Source organism: Bombina bombina, chromosome 7 (genome assembly GCF_027579735.1).
Source record: "Bombina bombina isolate aBomBom1 chromosome 7, aBomBom1.pri, whole genome shotgun sequence".
Lineage (NCBI taxonomy): Eukaryota > Metazoa > Chordata > Amphibia > Anura > Bombinatoridae > Bombina > Bombina bombina.
The window spans coordinates 189,910,342-189,932,920 of NC_069505.1; the positions used below are offsets into that span (position 1 = coordinate 189,910,342).

The following is a 22,579-nucleotide window of genomic DNA, read 5'->3' on the forward strand; positions in this document are numbered from 1 at the left end:
TATTAGCAGCCTTACCTATTTGTATTAGTAGTTGAGTTTCATCCAGGTCACCAATGTTGGGGGGCTTGTAGCATGTTCCTAGTAATATTTTTTTAGGATTCCCCCCCCCCACTCTTTATTTCCACCCACAGGGTCTCTACATTGTTGCCTGTATCAGAAATATCTTCCCTTATTGTAGGTTTATGGTTAGGTTTAATATACATGCAGATTCCTCCACCCCTTTTATTATTTCTGTCCCTCCTAAATAAAGTACACCCCTCTAAGTTAACTGCCCAGTCATGTGAATCATCCCACCAAGTTTCAGTTATACTGATAACATCATAGTACTCTTCTGCAACTAATAGCGTCAGCTCCCCCATTTTACCTGTCATGCTTCTTGCATTTGTTGTCATACATTTAATTTTCATGTGCTTTCTGCTGATACTTGGTGTGCTTTCCTCCATACTTTCTAATGTGACATTTCTTAAGTCATCTCTTCCTTGAGATATCAAAGGACTGACAGATTCACAGACTGATCTCTCTATTCTATTGTGTTCTAACTGACCCTCCCCCCTTTGCCTAGTTTAAAAGATTCTCTAAACTTGCTACCATCCTTTCCCCCAACACACCTGCACCCATGTAATTCAGATGCAATCCATCCTTACTGTACAAATTGTACCCAAGTGAAAAGTCAGCCCAGTGCTCTAAAAAGTCAAACCCCTCATTTTTACACCATGTTTTTAACCATGAATTAACAGACCTTAGCTCCTTCTGCCTTACTGAATTAGCACACTGCACTGGTAATATCTCAGAAAATATTACTTTGGAGGTCCTTGCTTTAAGCTTGCTACCTGACTCCCTGACGTCATTTTTTAGGACTCTCCATCTCCCGCTAATTCCTTCATTAGTACCAATATGTACCATGACTGCAGGATCAGACCCACATCCCTCTAACAATCTATCAATACGCTCCACAATATGCCTAACATGAGCCCCTGGAAGACAGCAAACTGTTCTATTTAAAGGGTCTGGATGACAAATTACCCTATCAACCTTCCTAATAATAGAGTCTCCTACCACCAACATCTGTCTCAGGCCCGGACTTGTATGCCCCTCTACCATGTCTGAAGGACTGCCCACCATAGTATGCTGCTCTTCCACAACTAAAGGACTGTTCGCTATACTAGGCAACACAGCCCTCTCTGACACTGCCACCCCTGAACTGATATCCCCAACATCTTCACTTAATCTGGCAAATCTGTTGGGGTGTACCAGCTCAGAACTGGCCTGTCTCTTCTGCTTACCTTTACCTCGCCCTCTAACTATGACCCAGCTACATCCTGGAGTCTTCTCATCTGAATCCTCCCCATTCCCACTGCTAGAACCATTAACAATTAGCGCAGTCCTATCCATTTCAAGTGTCTGAATTTCATGCAGTGTTGCAAGTCGATCCTCCAGAACTCCAATATGAGTTTCTAAAGACACAATATGCTCACATTTACCACAAACATATAATCCCTGAAGTGGCTGCTCCAGTGATGCAAACATATGGCAAGCTGTACACTGAATAAGATTCTCACACATTATTGCTAAAATATTTAACTTAAAAGTATAAAATAATTATATTTCCCCTTGGTTACCCCAAACCCTTGTTTGCCTAACTACCTTGGTTATACTTAAACAGACAATCTTACTTTAACAGAGAATCAATACAGCAACCCTGAAAGAGCAAGTTCCCAGAGTAAATGTGCTAAATTTATAGTCTAGCTAGGCCCAAACAGCTGAAAAAAATCCCACCCCTAATTACCCACACAGGAAACAAGAAAAAAAAAAAAAATGGATACAAACCAACAAACAGTTATTTTGTTTTATAAAATGCAACCCTTGCAAAGCAAAATATTTATCAATTAGCTTGGTTACCTAACTTATACTTAAACAGACAATCTTACTTTAACAGAGAATCAATAGAGCAACCCTGAAAGAGCCAAGGTTATCTACATGGCACACATTAACTAGCGCTGTCTAGCTGTGAAAAGCAATGAAAATGCAGTGAGGCAAGAGATGGTCTTTTGTGGCTTCGAGCAGGGGTCGACAAATCTGTTTAAAACTTAGGAGCCAGACAGAGGTATTTGTATATAGATATATGGAGAATAAGACTAAACGTTAGGAGCCAGGATAACATTCTAGGAGCCAGTGGCTCCCTGGTTCCTGGGTTTGTCGAGCCCTGGCTTAGAAACAGGCAGAAATTTTGAGGTTATAAAGCATATTAATAGAACAATGTTGGTTGTACAAAGTTGGAGAATAAGTAGTAAAGGCGTTTTCTATCTTTTTAAACAAAATAAATAAATATCAAGTAGACTGTCCCTGTAATCTTTTATCATGAAAAAATAGAGATCATATTTATGTGAAAATATTTTTTATTGAAATCTTCCAAATCAACAGATAAATTACATCAACACTTGCATTATAGTACAGTGCAGAGAATAATATTAGCCAATGTTTCAAAATATATCAGTGTTATGGCATATTCCGCCTTCATATAGAGACTATACAAGCTAGTCATACAGTTTCCATAGGTTAAAATAAAGGAAGCTTTCCATTTTATCGAATAAAACTCTTAATCAGAAAAAATAGAAGAGAAAGAATAAGAATTTGTATCTGAAAAAGATAAGAAAGAAGAGAAGAGACAAGAGAAAAAGAAGTATGAATAAAGCACTTGTGGGAGTTTCTATCTACCAAGTCCGCCTTCCTAGCATTCCCTACCTCCTACCGCCCTTCTCATTTGCATTCTCATAGAGTCTTCCCAAACTATCCATTCCTCCCATACTTTAAGGAATTCCTGTCTCTTGTCTAACAAAGAAGATGCTATAGTCTACATTTGGTAATAATATTTAATTTTGTTTATTATAATATCATAGTGGGGAACTGTAGTTTTCCAGAATTTTGCAATTACTGTTCTGACAGCAGTGCATATTATACCTACTAATTTTAATGATTGCCTATAATAGAGATCATATTTAAAGGGACAGTCTACCATAGAATTGTTATTGTTTTAAAAGATAGATAATCCCTTTATTACCCATTCCCCAGTTTTGCATAACCAACACAGTTATATTAATATACTTTTTACCTCTGTGATTACCTTGTATCTAGGAAGCTTCTTCCAGCCCCCTGATCACATGACTGTGACTGTTTATTATCTATTGTCTTAAATTTAGCATTGTTTTGTACTAAATCTTAAATAACCCCCAGTGCCTGAACACAGTGTTATCTATATGGCCCACGTGTACTTTCTGTCTCTTTGTGTTGAAAAGAGATTTAAAAAGCATGTGATAAGAGGCAGCCCTCAAAGGCTTAGAAATTAGCATATGAGCCTGCCTATGTTTAGTTTAAACTAAGAACACGAAGAGAAAAAAGCAAATTTGATGATAAAAGTAAATTGGAAAGTTGATTAAAATTAAAAGTCATATCTGAATAATGAAAACATAATTTATGCTTACCTGATAAATTCCTTTCTCCTGTAGTGTAGTCAGTCCACGGGTCATCATTACTTCTGGGATATTAACTCCTCACCAACAGGAAGTGCAAGAGGATCACCCAAGCAGAGCTGCTATATAGCTCCTCCCCTCTACGTCACACCCAGTCATTCGACCAAGAACCAAACGAGAAAGGAGAAACTATAGGGTGCAGTGGTGACTGGAGTATAATTTAAAAATTTAGACCTGCCATAAAAAACAGGGCGGGCCGTGGACTGACTACACTACAGGAGAAAGGAATTTATCAGGTAAGCATAAATTATGTTTTCTCCTGTTAAGTGTAGTCAGTCCACGGGTCATCATTACTTCTGGGATACCAATACCAAAGCTAAAGTACACGGATGACGGGAGGGACAGGCAGGATCTTTATACGGAAGGGACCACTGCCTGAAGAACCTTTCTCCCAAAAACAGCCTCCGAAGAAGCAAAAGTGTCAAATTTGTAAAATTTGGAAAAAGTATGAAGAGAAGACCAAGTTGCAGCCTTGCAAATCTGTTCAACAGATGCCTCATTCTTAAAGGCCCAAGTGGAAGCCACAGCTCTAGTAGAATGAGCTGTAATTCTTTCAGGAGGCTGCTGTCCAGCAGTCTCATAGGCTAAACGTATTATGCTACGAAGCCAAAAAGAGAGAGAGGTAGCAGAAACTTTTTGACCTCTCCTCTGTCCCGAATAAACGACAAACAGGGAAGAAGTTTGTCGAAAATCTTTAGTTGCCTGTAAATAAAATTTCAGGGCACGGACTACATCTAGATTGTGCAGAAGTCGTTCCTTCTTTGAAGAAGGGTTAGGACACAATGATGGAACAACAATCTCTTGATTGATATTCTTGTTAGTGACTACCTTAGGTAAGAACCCAGGTTTAGTACGCAGAACTACCTTATCTGAATGAAAAATCAGATACGGAGAATCACAATGTAAGGCTGATAATTCAGAGACTCTACGAGCCGAGGAAATAGCCATTAAAAACAGAACTTTCCAAGATAACAGCTTGATATCAATGGAATGAAGGGGTTCAAACGGAACACCCTGTAAAACGTTAAGAACTAAGTTTAAGCTCCACGGCGGAGCAACAGATTTAAACACAGGCTTAATCCTGGCCAAAGCCTGGCAAAAAGCCTGAACGTCTGGAACTTCTGACAGACGTTTGTGTAAAAGAATGGACAGAGCTGAGATCTGTCCCTTTAAGGAACTAGCAGATAAACCCTTTTCTAAACCCTCTTGTAGAAAAGACAATATCCTAGGAATCCTAACCTTACTCCATGAGTAACTCTTGGATTCGCACCAATGTAAGTATTTACGCCATATTTTATGGTAAATCTTTCTGGTAACAGGTTTCCTAGCCTGTATTAAGGTATCAATTACTGACTCCAAAAATCCACGCTTTTATAAAATCAAGCGTTCAATTTCCAAGCAGTCAGCTTCAGAGAAATTAGATTTTGATGTTTGAAAGGACCCTGAATTAGAAGGTCCTGTCTCAGAGGCAGAGACCAAGGTGGACAGGATGACATGTCCACTAGATCTGCATATCAGGTCCTGCGTGGCCACGCAGGCGCTATTAGAATCACCGATGCTCTCTCCTGTTTGATCCTGGCAATCAATCGAGGAAGCATCGGGAAGGGTGGAAACACATAGGCCATCCCGAAGGTCCAAGGTGCTGTCAAAGCATCTACCAGGACCGCTCCCGGGTCCCTGGACCTGGACCCGTAACAAGGAAGCTTGGCGTTCTGGCGAGACGCCATGAGATCTATCTCTGGTTTGCCCCAAAGTCGAAGTATTTGGGCAAAGACCTCCGGATGAAGTTCCCACTCCCCCGGATGAAAAGTCTGACGACTTAGGAAATCCGCCTCCCAGTTCTCCACTCCAGGAATGTGGATCGCTGACAGGTGGCAAGAGTGAGACTCTGCCCAGTGAATTATCTTTGATACTTCCATCATCGCTAGGGAGCTTCTTGTCCCTCCTTGATGGTTGATGTAAGCTACAGTCGTGATGTTGTCCGACTGAAACCTGATGAACCCCCGAGTTGTTAACTGAGGCCAAGCCAGAAGGGCATTGAGAACTGCTCTCAATTCCAGAATGTTTATTGGAAGGAGACTCTCCTCCTGAGTCCATGATCCCTGAGCCTTCAGGGAATTCCAGACAGCGCCCCAACCTAGTAGGCTGGCGTCTGTTGTTACAATTGTCCAATCTGGTCTGCTGAATGGCATCCCCCTGGACAGATGTGGCCGAGAAAGCCACCATAGAAGAGAATTTCTGGTCTCTTGATCCAGATTCAGAGTAGGGGACAAATCTGAGTAATCCCCATTCCACTGACTTAGCATGCACAATTGCAGCGGTCTGAGATGTAGGCGTGCAAAGGGTACTATGTCCATTGCCGCTACCATTAAGCCGATTACCTCCATGCATTGAGCCACTGACGGGTGTTGAATGGAATGAAGGACACGGCAAGCATTTTGAAGCTTTGTTAACCTGTCTTCTGTCAGGTAGATCTTCATTTCTACAGAATCTATAAGAGTCCCCAAGAAGGGAACTCTTGTGAGTGGAAAGAGAGAACTTTTCTCTTCGTTCACCTTCCACCCATGCGACCTTAGAAATGCCAGTACTAACTCTGTATGAGACTTGGCAGTTTGAAAACTTGACGCTTGTATCAGAATGTCGTCTAGGTACGGAGCCACCGAAATTCCTTGCGGTCTTAGTACCGCCAGAAGAGCGCCCAGAACCTTTGTGAAGATTCTTGGAGCCGTAGCCAATCCGAATGGAAGAGCTACAAACTGGTAATGCCTGTCTAGGAAGGCAAACCTTAGATACCGGTAATGATCTTTGTGAATCGGTATGTGAAGGTAAGCGTCCTTTAAATCCACTGTGGTCATGTACTGACCCTTTTGGATCATGGGTAAGATTGTCCGAATAGTTTCCATTTTGAACGATGGAACTCTTAGGAATTTGTTTAAGATCTTTAAATCCAAGATTGGTCTGAAGGTTCCTTCTTTCTTGGGAACCACAAACAGATTTGAGTAAAACCCCTGTCCATGCTCCGACCGCGGAACCGGGTGGATCACTCCCATTAGCAAAAGATCTTGTACACAGCGTAGAAACGCCTCTTTCTTTATTTGGTTTGTTGACAACCTTGAAAGATGAAATCTCCCTTTTGGGGGAGAGATTTTGAAGTCCAGAAGATATCCCTGAGATATGATCTCTAACGCCCAGGGATCCTGGACATCTCTTGCCCAAGCCTGGGCGAAGAGAGAAAGTCTGCCCCCCACTAGATCCGTTCCCGGATCGGGGGCCCTCAATTCATGCTGTCTTAGGGGCAGCAGCAGGTTTTCTGGCCTGCTTGCCCTTGTTCCAGGACTGGTTAGGTTTCCAGCCTTGTCTGTAGCGAGCAACAGCTCCTTCCTGTTTTGGTGCAGAGGAAGTTGATGCTGCTCCTGCCTTGAAGTTACGAAAGGCACGAAAATTAGACTGTCTAGCCCTAGGTTTGGCTCTGTCTTGAGGCAGGGCATGGCCTTTACCTCCTGTAATGTCAGCGATAATTTCTTTCAAACCGGGCCCGAATAAGGTCTGCCCTTTGAAAGGTATGTTAAGTAATTTAGATTTAGAAGTAACATCAGCTGACCAGGATTTTAGCCACAGTGCTCTACGTGCCTGAATGGCGAATCCGGAATTCTTAGCCGTAAGTTTAGTTAAATGTACTACGGCATCTGAAATAAATGAATTAGCTAGCTTAAGGGTTTTAAGCTTATTTGAAATCTCATCTATAGTTATTGAGTCAAGAGTCCCTTCCAGAGACTCGGACCAAAATGCGGCCGCAGCCGTGACAGACGCAATACATGCAAGGGGTTGCAATATAAAACCTTGTTGAACAAACATTTTCTTAAGGTAACCCTCTAATTTTTTATCCATTGGATCTGAAAAGGCACAGCTATCCTCCACCGGGATAGTGGTACGCTTAGCCAGAGTAGAAACCGCTCCCTCCACCTTAGGGACCATCTGCCATAAGTCCCGTGTGGTGGCGTCTATTGGAAACATTTTTCTAAATACAGGAGGGGGGGAAAAGGGTACACCGGGCCTATCCCACTCCTTAGTAATTATCTCTGTAAGCCTCTTAGGTATAGGAAATATGTCAGTACTCGCTGGTACTGCATAGTATCTATCCAGCCTACATAATTTCTCTGGGATTGCAACGGTGTTACAATCATTCAGAGCCGCTAATACCTCCCCTAGCAGTACACGGAGGTTTTCTAGTTTAAACTTAAAATTTGAAATGTCTGAATCCACTCTATTTGGATCAGATCCGTCACCTGCAGATTGAAGCTCTCCGTCCTCATGTTCTGCAAATTGTGACGCAGTATCTGACATGGCCCTATTATCAGCGCACTCTGTTCTCACCCCAGAGTGATCTCGCTTACCTCTAAGTTCTGGTAATTTAGACAAAACTTCAGTCATAACATTAGCCATGTCCTGTAGTGTGATTTGTAATGGCCGCCCTGAAGTACTTGGCGTTACAATATCACGCACCTCCCGAGCGGGAGATGCAGGTACTGACACGTGAGGCAAGTTAGTCGGCATAACTTCCCCCTCGTTGTTTGGTGAATGATGTTCAATTTGTACAGATTGACTTTATTTAAAGTAGCATCAATGCAATTAGTACATAAATTTCTATTGGGCTCCACCTTGGCTTTTGCACATATAGCACAGAGATATTCCTCTGAGTCAGACATGTTTAACAAACTAGCAATTAAACTAGCAAGCTTGGAAATACTTTTCAACTCAATTTACAAGTAATATGAAAAATGCACTGTGCCTTTAAGAAGCACAGAAAAAAACTATGACAGTTGATAACAATGAACCGGAGAAATTATAAAAAACATAATTTATATAAGAACTTACCTGATAAATTCATTTCTTTCATATTAGCAAGAGTCCATGAGCTAGTGACGTATGGGATATACATTCCTACCAGGAGGGGCAAAGTTTCCCAAACCTCAAAATGCCTATAAATACACCCCTCACCACACCCACAATTCAGTTTAACGAATAGCCAAGAAGTGGGGTGATAAAAAAGTGCGAAAGCATATAAAATAAGGAATTGGAATAATTGTGCTTTATACAAAATCATAACCACCACAGAAAAGGGCGGGCCTCATGGACTCTTGCTAATATGAAAGAAATGAATTTATCAGGTAAGTTCTTACATAAATTATGTTTTCTTTCATGTAATTAGCAAGAGTCCATGAGCTAGTGACGTATGGGATAATGACTACCCAAGATGTGGATCTTTCCACACAAGAGTCACTAGAGAGGGAGGGACAAAATAAAGACAGCCAATTCCTGCTGAAAATAATCCACACCCAAAATAAAGTTTAATGAAAAAACATAAGCAGAAGATTCAAACTGAAACCGCTGCCTGAAGTACTTTTCTACCAAAAACTGCTTCAGAAGAAGAAAATACATCAAAATGGTAGAACTTAGTAAAAGTATGCAAAGAGGACCAAGTTGCTGCTTTGCAAATCTGATCAACCGAAGCTTCATTCCTAAACGCCCAGGAAGTAGAAACTGACCTAGTAGAATGAGCTGTAATTTTCTGAGGCGGAGTTTTACCCGACTCAACATAGGCAAGATGAATTAAAGATTTCAACCAAGATGCCAAAGAAATGGCAGAAGCTTTCTGGCCTTTTCTAGAACCGGAAAAGATAACAAATAGACTAGAAGTCTTTCGGAAAGATTTAGTAGCTTCAACATAATATTTCAAAGCTCTAACAACATCCAAAGAATGCAACGATTTCTCCTTAGAATTCTTAGGATTAGGACATAATGAAGGAACCACAATTTCTCTACTAATGTTGTTGGAATTCACAACTTTAGGTAAAAATTCAAAAGAAGTTCGCAACACCGCCTTATCCTGATGAAAAATCAGAAAAGGAGACTCACAAGAAAGAGCAGATAATTCAGAAACTCTTCTGGCAGAAGAGATGGCCAAAAGGAACAAAACTTTCCAAGAAAGTAATATAATGTCCAATGAATGCATAGGTTCAAATGGAGGAGCTTGAAGAGCCCCCAGAACCAAATTCAAACTCCAAGGAGGAGAAATTGACTTAATGACAGGCTTTATACGAACCAAAGCTTGTACAAAACAATGAATATCAGGAAGAATAGCAATCTTTCTGTGAAAAAGAACAGAAAGAGCAGAGATTTGTCCTTTCAAGGAACTTGCAGACAAACCCTTATCTAAACCATCCTGAAAAAACTGTAATATTCTCGGTATTCTAAAAGAATGCCAAGAAAAATGATGAGAAAGACACCAAGAAATATAAGTCTTCCAGACTCTATAATATATCTCTCTAGATACAGATTTACGAGCCTGTAACATAGTATTAATCACAGAGTCAGAGAAACCTCTGTGACCAAGAATCAAGCGTTCAATCTCCATACCTTTAAATTTAAGGATTTCAGATCCTGATGGAAAAAAGGACCTTGAGACAGAAGGTCTGGTCTTAACGGAAGAGTCCACGGTTGGCAAGAGGCCATCCGGACAAGATCCGCATACCAAAACCTGTGAGACCATGCCGGAGCTACCAGCAGAACAAACAAGCATTCCTTCAGAATCTTGGAGATTACTCTTGGAAGAAGAACTAGAGGCGGAAAGATATAGGCAGGATGATACTTCCAAGGAAGTGATAATGCATCCACTGCCTCCGCCTGAGGATCCCGGGATCTGGACAGATACCTGGGAAGTTTCTTGTTTAGATGAGACGCCATCAGATCTATTTCTGGAAGTTCCCACATTTGAACAATCTGAAGAAATACCTCTGGGTGAAGAGACCATTCGCCCGGATGCAACGTTTGGCGACTGAGATAATCCGCTTCCCAATTGTCTATACCTGGGATATAAACCGCAGAGATTAGACAGGAGCTGGATTCCGCCCAAACCAAAATTCGAGATACTTCTTTCATAGCCAGAGGACTGTGAGTCCCTCCTTGATGATTGATGTATGCCACAGTTGTGACATTGTCTGTCTGAAAACAAATGAACGATCCTCTCTTCAGAAGAGGCCAAAACTGAAGAGCTCTGAAAATTGCACGGAGTTCTAAAATATTGATCGGTAATCTCACCTCCTGAGATTCCCAAACTCCTTGTGCCGTCAGAGATCCCCACACAGCTCCCCAACCTGTGAGACTTGCATCTGTTGAAATTACAGTCCAGGTCGGAAGCACAAAAGAAGCCCCCTGAATTAAACGATGGTGATCTGTCCACCACGTTAGAGAGTGTCGAACAATCGGTTTTAAAGATATTAATTGAGATATCTTTGTGTAATCCTTGCACCATTGATTCAGCATACAGAGCTGAAGAGGTCGCATGTGAAAACGAGCAAAGGGGATCGCGTCCGATGCAGCAGTCATAAGACCTAGAATTTCCATGCATAAGGCTACCGAAGGGAATGATTGTGACTGAAGGTTTCGACAAGCTGTAATTAATTTTAGACGTCTCTTGTCTGTTAAAGACAGAGTCATGGACACTGAATCCATCTGGAAACCCAGAAAGGTTACCCTTGTCTGAGGAATCAATGAACTTTTTGGTAAATTGATCCTCCAACCATGATCTTGAAGAAACAACACAAGTCGATTTGTATGAGATTCTGCTAAATGTAAAGACTGAGCAAGTACCAAGATATCGTCCAAATAAGGAAATACCACAATACCCTGTTCTCTGATTACAGACAGAAGGGCACCGAGAACCTTTGTAAAAATTCTTGGAGCTGTAGCTAGGCCAAACGGCAGAGCCACAAACTGGTAATGCTTGTCCAGAAAAGAGAATCTCAGGAACTGAAATGATCTGGATGAATCGGAATATGCAGATATGCATCCTGTAAATCTATTGTGGACATATAATGCCCTTGCTGAACAAAAGGCAAGATAGTCCTTACAGTTACCATCTTGAACGTTGGTATCCTTACATAACGATTCAATATTTTTAGATCCAGAACTGGTCTGAAGGAATTCTCCTTCTTTGGTACAATGAAGAGATTTGAATAAAACCCCATCCCCTGTTCCGGAACTGGAACTGGCATAATTACTCCAGTCAACTCTAGATCTGAAACACAATTCAGAAATGCTTGAGCTTTTACTGGATTTACTGGGACACGGGAAAGAAAAAATCTCTTTGCAGGAGGTCTCATCTTGAAACCAATTCTGTACCCTTCTGAAACAATGTTCTGAATCCAAAGATTGTGAACAGAATTGATCCAAATTTCCTTGAAAAAAACGTAACCTGCCCCCTACCAGCTGAGCTGGAATGAGGGCCGCACCTTCATGTGGACTTAGAAGCAGGCTTTGCCTTTCTAGCTGGCTTGGATTTATTCCAGACTGGAGATGGTTTCCAAACTGAAACTGCTCCTGAGGATGAAGGATCAGGCTTTTGTTCTTTGTTGAAACGAAAGGAACGAAAACGATTATTAGCCCTGTTTTTACCTTTAGATTTTTTATCCTGTGGTAAAAAAAGTTCCTTTCCCACCAGTAACAGTTGAAATAATAGAATCCAACTGACAACCAAATAATTTGTTACCCTGGAAAGAAATAGAAAGTAGAGTTGATTTAGAAGCCATATCAGCATTCCAAGTTTTAAGCCATAAAGCTCTTCTAGCTAAAATCGCTAGAGACATAAACCTGACATCAACTCTGATAATATCAAAAATGGCATCACAGATAAAATTATTAGCATGCTGAAGAAGAATAATAATATCATGAGAATCATGATGTGTTACTTGTTGCGCTAAAGTTTCCAACCAAAAAGTTGAAGCTGCAGCAACATCAGCCAAAGATATAGCAGGTCTAAGAAGATTACCTGAACACAGATAAGCTTTTCTTAGAAAGGATTCAATTTTCCTATCTAAAGGATCCTTAAACGAAGTACCATCTGACGTAGGAATAGTACGTTTAGCAAGGGTAGAAATAGCCCCATCAACCTAAAGGATCCTTAAACGAAGTACCATCTGACGTAGGAATAGTAGTACGTTTAGCAAGGGTAGAAATAGCCCCATCAACCTTAGGGATTTTGTCCCAAAATTCTAATCTGTCAGACGGCACAGGATATAATTGCTTGAAACGTTTAGAAGGAGTAAATGAATTACCCAATTTATCCCATTCTTTGGAAATTACTGCAGAAATAGCATTAGGAACAGGAAAAACTTCTGGAATAACCACAGGAGCTTTAAATACCTTATCCAAACGTTTAGAATTAGTATCAAGAGGACCAGAATCCTCTATTTCTAAAGCAATTAGTACTTCTTTAAGTAAAGAACGAATAAATTCCATTTTAAATAAATATGAAGATTTATCAGCATCAACCTCTGAGACAGAATCCTCTGAACCAGAAGAGTTATCAGAATCAGAATGATGATGTTCATTTAAAAATTCATCTGTAGGGAGAGAAGTTTTAAAAGATTTTTTATGTTTACTAGAAGGAGAAATAACAGACATAGCCTTCTTTATGGATTCAGAAACAAAATCTCTTATGTTATCAGGAACATTCTGCACCTTAGATGTTGAGGGAACTGCAACAGGCAATGGTACATTACTAAAGGAAATATTATCTGCTTTAACAAGTTTGTCATGACAATCAATACAAACAACAGCCGGAGGAATAGCTACCAAAAGTTTACAGCAGATACACTTAGCTTTGGTAGATCCAGCACTAGACAGCGATTTTCCTGTAGTATCTTCTGACTCAGATGCAACGTGAGACATCTTGCAATATGTAAGAGAAAAAACAACATATAAAGCAAAATTGATCAAATTCCTTAAATGACAGTTTCAGGAATGGGAAAGAATGCCAAAGAACAAGCTTCTAGCAACCAGAAGCAATAAAAAATGAGACTTAAATAATGTGGAGATAAAAGCGACGCCCATATTTTTTAGCGCCAAATCAGACGCCCACATTATTTGGCACCTAAATGCTTTTGGCGCCAAAATGACGCCACATCCGGAACGCCGACATCTTTGGCGCAAAATAACGTCAAAAAAATGACGCAACTTCTGGCGACACGTATGACGCCGGAAACGGAAAATAATTTTTGCGCCAAAAAAGTCAGCGCCAAGAATGACGCAATAAAATGAAGCATTTTCAGCCCCCGCGAGCCTAACAGCCCACAGGGAAAAAAAAGAGTCAAATTTTTTGAAGGTAAGAAAAAAATGATTAATTCAAATGCATTATCCAAAATATGAAACTGACTGTCTGAAAAATAAGGAAAGTTGAACATTCTGAGTCAAGGCAAATAAATGTTTGAATACATATATTTAGAACTTTATAAACAAAGTGCCCAACCATAGCTTAGAGTGTCACAGAAAATAAGATTTACTTACCCCAGGACACTCATCTACATGTTTGTAGAAAGCCAAACCAGTACTGAAACGAGAATCAGCAGAGGTAATGGTATATATAAGAGTATATCGTCGATCTGAAAAGGGAGGTAAGAGATGAATCTCTACGACCGATAACAGAGAACCTATGAAATAGACCCCGTAGAAGGAGATCACTGCATTCAAATAGGCAATACTCTCTTCACATCCCTCTGACATTCACTGCACGCTGAGAGGAAAACCGGGCTTCAACTTGCTGCGGAGCGCATATCAACGTAGAATCTAGCACAAACTTACTTCACCACCTCCATCGGAGGCAAAGTTTGTAAAACTGAATTGTGGGTGTGGTGAGGGGTGTATTTATAGGCATTTTGAGGTTTGGGAAACTTTGCCCCTCCTGGTAGGAATGTATATCCCATACGTCACTAGCTCATGGACTCTTGCTAATTACATGAAAGAAACCAAATTTTTCCCGGTAAAGGCATAAATTTAGCAAAGGATTGCCCCCATTAGCAATGGATAACTAACCCTTAATAGCAGAAAAAAATGTACAAAATATAAACGTTTTTTATCACAGTCAAAGCACAATCTCACAGGTCTGCTGTGAGTGATTACCTCCCTCAAAATAATTTTGAAGACCCTTGAGCTCTGTAGAGACGATCCGGATCATGCAGGGAGAGAAACAGACTTGTGACTGAATTTCTGATGCGTAGCAAAAGCGCCAAAATAGGCCCCTCCCCCTCACACACAGCAGTGAGGGAAGTTCAGTAAACTGTCTTAAATAAAAATAAACGACAGCCAAGTGGAAAAACAGTGCCCAAAACAATTTTTCACCCAGTACCTCAGATAATTAAACGATTTAACATGCCAGCAAAACGTTTAAAATCAAATAATATGAAGTGTCATTAAACAGCCTGCTGCTAGACGTTCCCACTGCAAGTTAGGCTAAAAGTTATATGCATATAGTATTATCCCAGTGAAGTGCCATTCCCCAGAATACTGAAGTGTAAACATATATACATAACAGCCTGATACCAGTTGCTACTACTGCATTTAAGGCTGAACTTACATTATATCGGTATTGGCAGTATTTTCTCAGTCAATTCCATTCCTCAGAAAATAATATACTGCAACATACCTCTTTGCAGGTGAACCTGCCCGCTGTCCCCTGATCTGAAGTTTACCTCACTCCTCAGAATGGCCGAGAACAGCAAAATGAATCTTAGCTACGCCGGCTAAAATCATCCAAAAACTCAGGTAGATTCTTCTTCAAATTCTACCTGAGAAGGAACAACACACTCCGGTGCTGTTTTAAAATAACAAACTTTTGATTGAAGATATAAAAACTAAGTATAATCACCACAGTCCTCTCACACATCCTATCTATTAGTTGGGTGCAAGAGAATGACTGGGTGTGACGTAGAGGGGAGGAGCTATATAGCAGCTCTGCTTGGGTGATCCTCTTGCACTTCCTGTTGGGGAGGAGTTAATATCCCAGAAGTAATGATGACCCGTGGACTGACTACACTTAACAGGAGAAAACATAATTTATGCTTACCTGATAAATTCCTTTCTTCTGTAGTGTGATCAGTCCACGGGTCATCATTACTTCTGGGATATTACTCCTCCCCAACAGGAAGTGCAAGAGGATTCACCCAGCAGAGCTGCATATAGCTCCTCCCCTCTACGTCACTCCCAGTCATTCGACCAAGGACCAACGAGAAAGGAAAAGCCAAGGGTGAAGTGGTGACTGGAGTATAAATTAAAAAATATTTACCTGCCTTAAAAACAGGGCGGGCCGTGGACTGATCACACTACAGAAGAAAGGAATTTATCAGGTAAGCATAAATTATGTTTTCTTCTGTTAAGTGTGATCAGTCCACGGGTCATCATTACTTCTGGGATACCAATACCAAAGCAAAAGTACACGGATGACGGGAGGGATAGGCAGGCTCTTTATACAGAAGGAACCACTGCCTGAAGAACCTTTCTCCCAAAAATAGCCTCCGATGAAGCAAAAGTGTCAAATTTGTAAAATTTGGAAAAAGTATGAAGCGAAGACCAAGTTGCAGCCTTGCAAATCTGTTCAACAGAGGCCTCATTCTTGAAGGCCCAAGTGGAAGCCACAGCTCTAGTAGAATGAGCTGTAATTCTTTCAGGAGGCTGCTGTCCAGCAGTCTCATAAGCTAAACGAATTATGCTACGAAGCCAAAAAGAAAGAGAGGTAGCGGAAGCTTTTTGACCTCTCCTCTGCCCAGAGAAAATGACAAACAGAGAAGACGTTTGTCAAAATTCCTTAGTTGCCTGTAAGTAAAATTTTAGAGCACGGACTACATCCAGGTTGTGCAGTAGACGTTCCTTCTTTGAAGAAGGATTTGGGCATAAAGAAGGAACAACAATCTCTTGATTGATATTCCTGTTAGTAACTACCTTAGGTAAGAACCCAGGTTTAGTACGCAGGACTACCTTATCCGAATGAAAAATCAAATAAGGAGAATCACAATGTAAGGCTGATAATTCAGAGACTCTACGAGCCGAGGAAATAGCCATTAAAAATAGAACTTTCCAAGATAACAACTTTATATCAATGGAATGAAGGGGTTCAAACGGAACGCCCTGTAAAACATTAAGAACAAGGTTTAAACTCCATGGTGGAGCAACAGTTTTAAACGCAGGCTTAATCCTGGCCAAAGCCTGACAAAAAGCCTGGACGTCAGGAACTTCTGACAGATGTTTGTGTAACAGAATGGACAGAGCTGAAATCTGTCCCTTTAATGAACTAGCAGATAAACCCTTTTCTAAACCTTCTTGTAGAAAAGACAATATCCTAGGAATCCTAACCTTACTCCAAGAGTAACCTTTGGATTCACACCAATATAGGTATTTACGCCATATCTTATGGTAAATCTTTCTGGTAACAGGTTTCCTAGCCTGTATTAAGGTATCAATAACTGACTCAGAAAACCCACGTCTTGATAAAATCAAGCGTTCAATTTCCAAGCAGTCAGCTTCAGAGAAGTTAGATTTTGATGTTTGAAGGGACCCTGTATCAGAAGGTCCTGTTTCAGAGGTAGAGACCAAGGTGGACAGGATGACATGTCCACCAGGTCTGCATACCAAGTCCTGCGTGGCCACGCAGGTGCTATTAGAATCACTGATGCTCTCTCTTGTTTGATTCTGGCAATCAATCGAAGAAGCAACGGGAAGGGTGGAAACACGTAAGCCATCCTGAAGTCCCAAGGTGCTGTCAGAGCATCTATCAGGACTGCTCCTGGATCCCTGGATCTGGACCCGTAACGAGGAAGCTTGGCGTTCTGTCGAGACGCCATGAGATCCATCTCTGGTTTGCCCCAACGTCGAAGTATTTGGGCAAAGACCTCCTCACCATAGTCCTCTCACACATCCTATCTAGTCGTTGGGTGCAAGAGAATGACTGGGAGTGACGTAGAGGGGAGGAGCTATATGCAGCTCTGCTGGGTGAATCCTCTTGCACTTCCTGTTGGGGAGGAGTAATATCCCAGAAGTAATGATGACCCGTGGACTGATCACACTTAACAGAAGAAAGTTTAATTTATACTTGACTTTCCCTTTAAACTTGACTTGAATCAATATAAAAATAGTTGAGGGCATTTCAATCAAGTACAATTAATCACTTCAAGCCATTTTAAGCAATTTTACAAAGCTGAAAAGAAAAAAACACGGTTATACGCAGTCACTTTATAGAAGGTTTCACAGTAAAAAACAAACAAATAAATGAACTTTTAAATTAAATCAAGAATCAATCTCAAGGCCCAAAAACATAAATAATCTCAGTACTATCATCATCTTAAACTGAATGTTTCAAGCTCCATTATGTTGCTCTGTTTTTTGTTGTTCATATACTGAATAAAAACACATTTTCCTGGTTACGTTGTCCCTATCAGCTAACAGACAGAGTCCAAGGGCACTTCCTGTTAGTTTCAAAATTACATTTAAACAACATCTGCTTAACCTTTTCTTAATGCAAAAATATTTTACGTTTAATTACTGCACTTTCATATACCTGATAGAATGAGAAAAACAAAACCTTTCACTTAAACTGCAAGGAGTATGGAGTTACAATACACAAAATACATCACCACATTAATCTGCTAGTTTACATACATAACATTTTTAGGTAAACCGCCCCTTTAACTACCATTACCCAAACTCAGCAGCTAATGAATACAAATACAAACGTTTTACCCTACCAGAATCCTACAAATTTCCCTAGGCGCACAGCAACTGGAACCACCGGTTACATCAAAATCAAATCTCCACTAACCCTTATATTTTCTTGAGAAATGTATATTGCATTTTGGAATGAAAAAGGGATATGGCTATACAAAATAAAAAAAATGTAGACTCCATGTAAAACGTGCAATGGATATCATCAATCACAATTTGTACACAAGACCCTCAGTTTTCAAACCCGTTGGTCAGTGTATAAGAGAGCAGTGTAGGCAATCATATATAGGAGCATGATCACTTACTATATATGCCCATGATCAATTCAGCCAATCCCTACTTTAATTTCCTTGTAAACATGTATATAATCCATTTGTCTCCACCATGATGGAAGATGGGGTTGTCTCACATGGAAAATAGATCAGGAAGACCTATATTCCTTAGAAATAAAGAATGAAGCTTCCAAACTGTGCAGAGCTTTCATGTTAGTAAGGATAAAGACTTCCATTTTTTCACTCTCCTTGGTAAGTATTTAGCAGTTGTCTCCTCTCTATTACCCTGAGAATTAGTAGGAGGAAGGGGTACTTGAGATTTGAATAGCGATTTAACAGACGTAATCTCTTAGATGTCAGCTCCTCCATACCCGCCTCTCTAGAGTTCTACTGCAGGGGCACCTCATGGGGTATTGTAGATTGTACTGCTGAAAATCAGCTAAATGCAAAGTATAAGCTGTTTCCGCACTTCAAAGTGGTGATCTAACAGTAGGTGAACACTCCCTTCCCATTAGTCTAGCCTCCATATTAGAAATTTAAGAAGTGACCCTGTACTCCATTTACATCACTACTTTTACTGGCAAGAATAAGAACTAAGTGCTGTAGGATTCAGAAGCACTTGGTATTTGGCATAAAAATCTGTGCAGTGGAATGGCTTATGGGGTGTTGATTCCAGATAGTTAGGTTGCCTCAGGAAAAAACAATCCGGTCTAAGATGCTGACAGGGCTGATGTTTTTAAATTCATATTTTTGATAAGGAGATACTATTAAACAAGTAAATAAGGTTTTCAGGTTAAGATGGTGTTTCAAGCTATAGATAAACAGATTATCTTTCGTATATCAACAGCCAGAATAACTGCAGCCATTCATGGCCGCCGCCCAGCCATGCCCCCCCTTCCTCAACTATTTTAATAGTCTAAGTGGTGCAGTCATTACGCTTTTAGAAAAACAAAATCTGTATAGGTGGAAATCTGCTCCTGTCCATACAAATTCCCTAGGATATCTATCATTGTAGTCCGCCGTAGGGTCACTGAATTTCCCAGAAAGGTTTTAACATAGTGTCTGTGCTTCTAAATAAAGAAACAGATGCAAATAAGACATACAATACTTATCTACAAACTCAGGTAGTGCATAAAAATAAAAACAAATCTCTGTGTGTCTTATAAATCACCTCTGGATGCAATTTCCTTCTTTGCCCACAAAGGAAGGATTGCCCAGAAAAGGTAAGTCAATTAGTATGCTGATTAATTTGCAAGTAGGTACACACCTACTTCTATGTTATAAGTGGTTCTGAAAATATAAGATGGGTTGTAATACAATGGGGCAATTGTATTAGTTTTTTGTTCTGTAGGGCTGGTAGAGGAAATGGTGCCATGAGTTAGGTCTCTGTATTAAGTCAATTTTACCAGCTTTGTACATTTATAGTAGCCTAAACTTGATAGGCCATGTTCTCCGACTCCAGGAATGCTATTAATTTCCTCTACTTCTATATAAAACTCATTAAAAGACGATTAATGTGCCCAACATGTTTCTTTCATATTAACTTTGATACAATTTGAAACAAGTTCAACAATTTAGGAAATACAAATCATTTTAATTATACTAAACCTTCCAGTAAGTGATTGTGGGAGCTCCATCTATCCTTTTAAATCAGATTTTAGTTCTTTAGTTATAGGGTTATAATTCAGATCATACCATTTGGTGGTATCTTACAATTTAATTCCTAGCTATGTAAAATCAGTCTGTACAATGCTAAATAGGAATGAAGAGATGTCCTATTGTAGTTCATGTTTATCAACATTAGTTTTGAACCCTCTGTAAAAGGAATATAAAATTTCAGATATCGTGGTTATGTTGTACGTTTCTGTATAAAACGCATGTTGTTGAACAGTGAGAGGTGGATCTCCTGATCTCCTACCTAAACTCTTTAAAAAAGGGCTATATAGCACCAGGTCAAACAGCAAAGGAGATAATGGGCAGCCTTGTTATGTACCGCACAAGTGGGTAAAGAAATTCAATGAGTAACAGCGCTGTTCTAGGCTTAGAATACTCTGCACTATCTTCAGGAAGACCTTTCCCAAACCCAATTTACACAAAGTGGTAAAGTGGTAATCCCAAAGGACCTTATGAAACACCTTATCTAAGGCTAGCCCGCACAATTCTGGTATTTTGGCTTTATTTAGGTCATATTTTAGTTGCCGAAAATAAGAAAAACAGAATTTATGTTTACCTGATAAATTACTTTCTCCAACGGTGTGTCCGGTCCACGGCGTCATCCTTACTTGTGGGATATTCTCTTCCCCAACAGGAAATGGCAAAGAGCCCAGCAAAGCTGGTCACATGATCCCTCCTAGGCTCCGCCTACCCCAGTCATTCGACCGACGTTAAGGAGGAATATTTGCATAGGAGAAACCATATGGTACCGTGGTGACTGTAGTTAAAGAAAATAAATTATCAGACCTGATTAAAAAAACCAGGGCGGGCCGTGGACCGGACACACCGTTGGAGAAAGTAATTTATCAGGTAAACATAAATTCTGTTTTCTCCAACATAGGTGTGTCCGGTCCACGGCGTCATCCTTACTTGTGGGAACCAATACCAAAGCTTTAGGACACGGATGAAGGGAGGGAGCAAATCAGGTCACCTAAATGGAAGGCACCACGGTTTGCAAAACCTTTCTACCAAAAATAGCCTCAGAAGAAGCAAAAGTATCAAACTTGTAAAATTTGGTAAAAGTGTGCAGTGAAGACCAAGTCGCTGCCCTACATATCTGATCAACAGAAGCCTCGTTCTTGAAGGCCCATGTGGAAGCCACAGCCCTAGTGGAATGAGCTGTGATTCTTTCGGGAGGCTGCCGTCCGGCAGTCTCGTAAGCCAATCTGATGATGCTTTTAATCCAAAAAGAGAGAGAGGTAGAAGTTGCTTTTTGACCTCTCCTTTTACCGGAATAAACAACAAACAAGGAAGATGTTTGTCTAAAATCCTTTGTAGCATCTAAATAGAATTTTAGAGCGCAAACAACATCCAAATTGTGCAACAAACGTTCCTTCTTTGAAACTGGTTTCGGACACAGAGAAGGTACGATAATCTCCTGGTTAATGTTTTTGTTAGAAACAACTTTTGGAAGAAAACCAGGTTTAGTACGTAAAACCACCTTATCTGCATGGAACACCAGATAAGGAGGAGAACACTGCAGAGCAGATAATTCTGAAACTCTTCTAGCAGAAGAAATTGCAACTAAAAACAAAACTTTCCAAGATAATAACTTAATATCAACGGAATGTAAGGGTTCAAACGGAACCCCCTGAAGAACTGAAAGAACTAAATTGAGACTCCAAGGAGGAGTCAAAGGTTTGTAAACAGGCTTAATTCTAACCAGAGCCTGAACAAAGGCTTGAACATCTGGCACAGCTGCCAGCTTTTTGTGAAGTAACACAGACAAGGCAGAAATCTGTCCCTTCAGGGAACTTGCAGATAATCCTTTTTCCAATCCTTCTTGAAGGAAGGATAGAATCTTAGGAATCTTAACCTTGTCCCAAGGGAATCCTTTAGATTCACACCAACAGATATATTTTTTCCAAATTTTGTGGTAAATCTTTCTAGTTACAGGCTTTCTGGCCTGAACAAGAGTATCGATAACAGAATCTGAGAACCCTCGCTTCGATAAGATCAAGCGTTCAATCTCCAAGCAGTCAGCTGGAGTGAAACCAGGTTCGGATGTTCGAACGGACCCTGAACAAGAAGGTCTCGTCTCAAAGGTAGCTTCCAAGGTGGAGCCGATGACATATTCACCAGATCTGCATACCAAGTCCTGCGTGGCCACGCAGGAGCTATCAAGATCACCGACGCCCTCTCCTGATTGATCCTGGCTACCAGCCTGGGGATGAGAGGAAACGGCGGGAACACATAAGCTAGTTTGAAGGTCCAAGGTGCTACTAGTGCATCCACTAGAGCCGCCTTGGGATCCCTGGATCTGGACCCGTAGCAAGGAACTTTGAAGTTCTGACGAGAGGCCATCAGATCCATGTCTGGAATGCCCCACAGCTGAGTGACTTGGGCAAAGATTTCCGGATGGAGTTCCCACTCCCCCGGATGCAATGTCTGACGACTCAGAAAATCCGCTTCCCAATTTTCCACTCCTGGGATGTGGATAGCGGACAGGTGGCAGGAGTGAGACTCCGCCCATAGAATGATTTTGGTCACTTCTTCCATCGCTAGGGAACTCCTTGTTCC

The 22,579-nt window shown here is 40.7% G+C and overlaps 1 protein-coding gene across 1 annotated transcript in view; it reads right to left on the reverse strand.

Moving 5' to 3' along the window:
- B4GALNT4 (beta-1,4-N-acetyl-galactosaminyltransferase 4) overlaps positions 1–22,579 on the reverse strand; it is a 188,568-nt gene that overhangs the window by 40,432 nt on the left and 125,557 nt on the right. The gene's annotated exons all lie outside the window — the stretch shown is intronic.